The 7194-nt window shown below is 50.6% G+C and overlaps 1 non-coding gene across 1 annotated transcript; it reads right to left on the minus strand.

Moving 5' to 3' along the window:
* Positions 1-769: 769 nt before the first annotated feature.
* On the minus strand, positions 770-876 carry LOC139032286 (U6 spliceosomal RNA). The gene has a single exon (XR_011484821.1). It is a non-coding gene; the product is annotated as a U6 spliceosomal RNA (small nuclear RNA).
* Positions 877-7194: the final 6318 nt, after the last annotated feature.

The following is a 7194-nucleotide window of genomic DNA, read 5'->3' on the forward strand; positions in this document are numbered from 1 at the left end:
GCTTGGAAGTGCATGTCGAGTGTTCATATTTGGACACGGTAAGTTTGAGACGCCTTTTCCGTCACTGAGAGAAGATAGAGGTCAGAAGATTGAGCCCCGATCCCTTTCTTCGGGTACTGAGAAAAATCACTCTACATAGTAGATTAGACTAGATCAGAGATGAAAACACACCTGAGATGCACGCTGTCACATCCCTTCCAGACTGCCACATCCCTGGCAGACTCATTGACTCGTCATGACACCCAGAATCCTTCTCAGCTCAGGGTTTGATCAACTGAGTGGAGGTGATGCAAAGGGGAATGCTCTCCATCATCCTTGGACTTGATGGGGGGCTTGAGACCCTGATGCTGGGAAAGATTGAGGGCAGGAGGAGAAGGGAATGACAGAGGATGAGATGGTTGGATGGCATCACCGACTCAATGGACATGAGTTTGAGTAAGCTCCGGGAGTTGGTGATGGACAGGGAGGCTTGGCGCGCTGCAGACCATGGGGTCGCAAAGAGTTGGACACGACTTAGTGACTAAACAACAACAACTGAGAAAGTAGTTAAAAGCATAGATTTAAAAAAAAAAATTTTTTTTGGAGTATAGTTGCTTTACAATGTTGTGTTAGTTTCTAAGTTCAGTTCAGTTCAGTTGCTCAGTCATGTCTCACTCTTTGCATTAGTTTAGTTAGTTAATTAATTTAGTGTTAGTTTAGATAGTTTAGTGTTAGCTTCTACTGTACAACAAAGTGAATCAGTTGTACATACACATATATCCCCTTTTTTAAAAACATGGAACATTTCATGAATTTATGTGTTATCCTTATGCAGGGGCCATGCCAATCTTCTCTGTATCATTCCAATTTTAGTATATGTCCTGCCAAAGTGAGCACAAAAGCCATAGGTTTTGAGTCAGAAAGACCTGGACCAGAAAGCTAATCTTGCCACAGACCAATCTGAGACCTCAGCAAAAAGAATTTATCCTTTCTACCTCAGTTTATTCATTTGAAAAATGGGGTTAATAATAGATCTTATCTCATGCGTTTGTTTGAAGATTAAATGAGATAATACAAGAGGCCTACTTAGCACAGCTTCCCTGGTGGCTCAGATGCTAAAGAATCCATCTGCAATGCGGGGCATCTGGGTTTGACCCCAAGATTGGGAAGATCCTCTGGAGGAGGAAATGGAAACCCACTCCAGTATTTCTTGCCTAGAGAATCCCCATGGACAGAGCAGCCTGGCCGGCTACAGTTTATAGTGCTACCAAGAATCGGACACAACTGAGCGACTAAGCGTGCACGCACGCTCTTAGCATAGCACTAGGGATGTAGTCAGTTCTTTATTCATATAAGCAGCGGCAGCAGTGATGTCACTGACCTGTATTGTTCCAGCTGAACCAGTCTAGAAGATTTCTTGGTATTTTTGACCTCCAGGACAGAGACGTTGTAATGCTGGGGCTTTCCAGCAGGGGGCACTGTTGACATTTACCGCTCTAACGCCTGCAGAGATTCAGGAAGTGGGGATAAATTTTCTGTGGGGGACGGTCCTCCAAGGACTGTCCTGGCCGCTGCCTAGACCCTTTCCTCCCCCCAGCTCTTGGTTCTTCCCAAACCACAATGTCTCAGCTTTCTTCACTGGGTCTGTTCTATCTTCCCCGGTATGCTTCCTGGGCTCCTCCTGCTGTGGTCCACCCAAGCTACTGAATCTGGCATCCCAGGCCCCTGCCAACCTCGCCTCACTGTCCCGTTTCCCAAGGTGACCGAGTGCATGCCGGCGGCCTTCCCTTTGCACATCGTGTCCACTTGGTATGTGTCTCGGGCCCTCTTCCCCTCAGCTCTGTAGGAACCCATTTCTCAATTCCTCCTCTTCGGGGCAGGAAAGAGACAGAGGTGGGTTAGTAGGGACAGAAGCCAGACACGTGTTCCCTGAACCGCCCAGTCTCGGTCGTGGGTGAGCTCAAGAGGAAACCAGAACCCGGGTCTCCCCAGCCTCAGGCGTGAGTGAGTCACTTGCCACCCAGACCGCATTCATCTTCCGACTCAGACTCTCGTTTGGCCTGTGTGGAGCACCTGTGACTTGCCAGGCCCCGTGCCCAGCGCTGGGTCAAATGGAGATTGAGGAACTGTGTGCCAGGCCTCAAGGGGCACGGTCCTGCGTGGGGGAGATGGGTACAGCCCTCCAGTGGGCACGACAGCGAGGGCCAATGTGCTACAGTGGAAGGAAGGGCCCCCAGTGCACGGTCTGGGGGTGACCTCTGACTGTCTAAACAGCAGATTCCGTGGAGCGTGTGCCTGCGTTAAAGGGTCCCTCCTGGATCCATCTTTTCCCACACTCCGTGGCCAAAATGGACCCTTCCTCAGCCTCCATATCCCTTTCTTGGCCAAATATCACGTCCTCCCCACTGCCTTCCGCACCCCAAACACAATTAGACACATATGGACCACACACACACTGATGCTTACAGTAAGATGACCTCATGGGAAAGCCTGGAAGAGGGCCAGTCGCCTGGGAAGTAGCCTCTGAAACTGCCCCGTTTCTCTCCCTCCCCTCCTGCTTTCCTGCCCACCATCCCTTTCCATGGGCCCCCTCCACGGTTTGGCATCCAAGGCCTAGAGGATATCTGTCCCCAACCTTTATCCCTCTCCGCTGGTAACCCCAGTTTGTATACAGAAGATGCCAGGACCTACGGCCTGATGAACTACAGCATGCCTCTGCCGCCCGCCCTCCAAATATGAAATCTGCAATCTTTGGCATGTGTTTGCTACACAGAATGCCCCCAGTAGGTCATTGGTTGTCGAGATGAACAAACGAGAAAAAAAAAAACACAACAAAAAGTGGGCTGCTTCTCGGGACTCTGGTGCCCCAACCACAATGACATGCCTGCCTCCTTCAGTGGAAGGAGGCATGGCGTCAGCGTAGGTGCTGGCTGGGATGTCACATGGGTTGAAGTGGGTAGCAGTTATTCTCTAGTTATCAAAATAATCTCTTTATTTCTTCACAAAGAAAGATATACATTAGATGTTAGAGAAACTAGGAACTAGATATTTTCTTTTCTTTTTTTTTTAAGGAAATAGACATTTTTGGTATAACAAACAAAAAGCAAAGGCGTATGGGCCCCCCAACCATATAGGAGGGGCTTCCCTGGTGGCTCAGATGTAAAGAATCTGCCCACAATGCAGGAGACCCGGGTCTGATCCTGGGGCTGGGAAAATCCCCTGGAGAAAGAAATGGTAACCCACTCCAGTATTCTTGCCTGGAGAATCCCGTAGGCAGAGGAGCCTGGCAGGCTATAGTTCGTGGGGTTGCAAAGAGGTAGACACGACTGAGCAACGAACACAAAACACGCCATATAGAATTGATCGATTCCTGAGAATTTCACACAAACCACACGCTTCTTTTTTCTTTAACACAAGGAACTCTTACTGTAGAAGCTGCCTTTTTAAAGAAAAATGGAACAATATATCATAAGGGAAAATAGCTAACACTTGCAAAGACTGACTCTGTGTAAGGCGCAGTGGAAGGGGTTTGTATATGGAGTTTCATTTAGTCAACTGTGTAAGATTATTTACTGGCCCTGTTTTACAGAGTCAGAAAGTCAGAGTCATGTGCTCTTTTGACCCTAAAAGGCAGTTAAGAGACAGGCAGAAGGCTGACCTGGGCAGTGGGAGGCCAGGCTCCAGCTCATCTTCTCCCTGGTTCAGGGCCTCAGTCTTCTCATCTGAGAAACGGGGGAGCAGGGCCAGAATGACCCTCCCTATGTGGAGGGGGTTGCAGACCCCTTCCCCACTTATAGAGGTCACCTACTCTGAGGCCTTACTTCACCCTTGTTCTGAGGCTGATGGCAATCACTCATGTTCACTGAGTCATTCTAAGCACTTCTTTTTATGCTTCCAACAGTCCTAAGAAAACCTGGGTTATTTTCATCGCCCGCTTTGACAGGTGAGGAAACTGAGGCATGGAGAGCTAGAGAAACTTGCCCAGTGTCATTCCATGAGAAAGGGTCAGTGTCCAAATTCAACCCCAGATCCAGTCAACCCCACACCTGTGTTCTTAACCACCCCCAGTTGCTTTTGAATGCTTCCTTACCCATAGGAAGACAGACAGTTTACCTCTTGACTCGGTAAACACACATATATCAAAATTTAACTGGGATACAAATTTCATGAGCTAAAATCATATCTGTACCATGTGAGATGCTCTCAGTGTTGTTTTTCTATTCCATTAAAAAAAAAAATCCTGGCTGCAACCACTACATTTGGGCTCAAAAGGGGTCGTGACCCATAGTTTGAGAACTATTGCTTATGCAGTCCCTTCTCTGCCCCTGGGGGGAGGCCTTTTTAATGGGTTCACAGTCTTTCTCTTTTGATCCTAGGAAGTAGCTGGTAGAGGCACTGTGACCTATCTCAGGGAGGAGGGAGCTAAGGGCCAGAGAGGGGTAGGGCAGGTCCTGCCGGGGGCACATGGAGAGCCCCGGCGTTCCCACCTAGGGCCAGGTCGGGGGCAGATTCAGGCCAGTTGACACAGTGCCTTTACTGATGAGCTGCTCTTTGTAGGGAGCCACATACCTTAGAGCACAAGGTTTAGCTCATTCAACTTCTCAGCCACCCAGGGTGAGGGAGAGATTAGGGGCCCCTTGTTACAGATGACACAGCTGAGGTTCAGAAAGGTTGAGTGACTTGGCCAAGGCCACACAGCCCGGAAGAAGCCAGGTGTGGTTTGAGTCCCACCGAGCTCCCGGGACCATGCTGGGGACCTGAAACCTAACAGATGCTCAGCGAGTGTGTGCCTCTGGCGGGCCCCAAGCCCCCTCCCACTGCCTGCTGCCGGGGATCCGTGATTTCCACTTTAGCCCCCCTTTCTGGGAAGCACGGCCCCAGGCGTGGACGGCTCCCCCAGAGTTTGGGGCTTGCTGGGGCTCGGCCCGGGCGAGGGTCCCTGGGGTGCGTACTCTGCTGAGTTTCGGTTCCAGGTCCCTGCACGCTCGCTGGCCCTGCCCTGTCGGCTGGGAGGGAAGGAGGGAGGAATGGAGACCGCTCCCCTGGGCTTGGGGCGGAGGAACCCTGCTGGCGCCTCTGCTGCTGGGCCTCTCCCACCCCGCCTCGCCTCTCATTCCCAGGTTGGGTTCTGGGGCCTCCTGTGGGGCCCAGGCCCTCTCTGGTCCTTCCTCCAGCCTGGGTAGGGGCTCTCCCTCTCCGTCTGCCCTTCCCCTTGGGGCAGAGATCCCAGGGAGAGGGTTGAGCTTCAGGTCTGACTCCAGTGCTGAGGTCAAGCTTCCCTGGTGGAGAGGAACAGACATGGAGCCTTACGCTCTCTGTTCCATTCATGCTACGCATTGTGCCTGCCCCAGAGGAAGGGAGGGGGGGCCCCTGCAGTCCTAAAGCTAACCCTCCCTTCCCCGAGCAGGAAGGGGTCTGACCCCACCCCCCTAGCAGGAAGCCCAGAGCTGACTCAGGACACCTTCCAGACCTGGGAGGGGAGGAGGGGGAAGGAAGGAGGGCTGGAAGCCAGGGCAGAGGGCCAACAGCTGGGCTTTGACAGGGTTCCGGATGGTGTGGAAGTGCCAAGTGTTCAAGGGGAGTGCCATTTTCACCTCCACCCTCCTCCCTGCCCATCTGGGCCTCACCCCTCCTAAAGAGCTGGCTCAACATTGCCTTCCTCCAGGAAGCCTTCCCGGGTTGACCCCACCTCCCACTGCCTGGCATCGCTTTGCATTTTCCGTGAGGGAAGGAGGTGAGACTAAGACCCAGCACTGCATACACTCACAGCTGGGGGCTTACACATCTCAGAGGGCTTGGTCTGCTTTCCATCTCTTGCACAAATGTTTGAAAATGACCCTCTGAACCAGTTTGCAGATAACACACACACACAGGCACACAAGTACCTCTATCATTTCTTGATTGTCCTGTCTTGGTTTTGGCCAGGAACAGATGTTTCCAAAGTGGATTCTGGACTGTCCATTGATGTTAATCCACCCACCTGACTCTCCCACCAGAACAGAGAGTCCTGTGGTCAGAGAGACTTGGAGCCTTGAGATTTAGGGATTAACAATGCTAATCTGATTTCTGTACTGCAGGCCTTCTCGGATCCTTTAACAGTTAATGCACATTGTGAATCTCCAAGTGTCAACAGTTTCCCAAATTTACTTGACCTTAGAAATTTTGTATAGTGGAGCATCTTATGTCTAGCGTGCTACAGAGCACCCTTTGGAGAACATTGGGATATGGAATATTCTAGAAAGAGCCGACACAACTGAGCAATAACTTATATCAACAACACAATATACTTCCATGAACTGAGTGCTTACTCCCTGTCAGGCTCAGTACTAAGCCTTGATGTGATAGATCTTAGCAAATTCTCAGAACAACTCGTGAGATGAATTATTTTGGAAGTAAAGAGGATTTTCTAAGTCCTTTGGTAGGTTAATTCATGACGATCTCCTAAGCTATGGATTCGGCACTATCTGAAGTGATATTCAAAATACTTATCAATCTACATGTCACTGATCAATTTATCAGAGATCTCAGATTCCTGGGTAGTAAGCATTCTCCCTTTACTCTTTGGATTGTGAGGTGACCTGGAAGATTTGAGTGTAGGAGCAAGGATCTCTGGGGTGATGAGGAGGGTGCATTCGACGTTAACCCCGCAAGAGGGATCTGGTTCAGTTCTCTGGTTGTTGAGCCCTGGGAGCCACAGGGCTTTTTCTGAACGTTGAGAAGAGAAGCGGTACTGCCCGCTTCAGTTGGCTTGAGCTGTGACCTGGCTTCAGAGGTGGAGGCGTGGATGACCTGGGGGTCCTGGAAGTGCACCACGGGCAGTATGTACGGCTGAGGCCCTGCTGGACCTGCAAGGCTCCCTGGATAAGTCATTTTCCTCTCTGGCCTAAGCATTCCCATCTGTCTGATGAGGGCGCTGGAGACGTGATTGCTTTTTGGCCCTGTCCCCAAAGTCAAGCATGGTCCAATCTTGCCACTGCCTCTCAACTGATACCCTCTCTTTCAACCAGATCTTGGGCTGTGTCTACCCTGACATCATTCTTTCTCTCCTCTGCATTTCTCTCAGAGCTGCAAGATCTGACTAAACTCGCTTCTCCTCCTAGAAGTCTAAAGTCCTGGCTATACCAGCCTCACTTTCTCCAATGGTTTCCACTTGTGGAGCCGGAGCCTCTGAACTTTCTCCAGGCTTCGGGAAGATTAACAACAGCTCATACAATA

The sequence above is a fragment of the Odocoileus virginianus genome, chromosome 30 (assembly GCF_023699985.2).
Source record: "Odocoileus virginianus isolate 20LAN1187 ecotype Illinois chromosome 30, Ovbor_1.2, whole genome shotgun sequence".
Taxonomy (NCBI): Eukaryota; Metazoa; Chordata; class Mammalia; order Artiodactyla; family Cervidae; genus Odocoileus; species Odocoileus virginianus.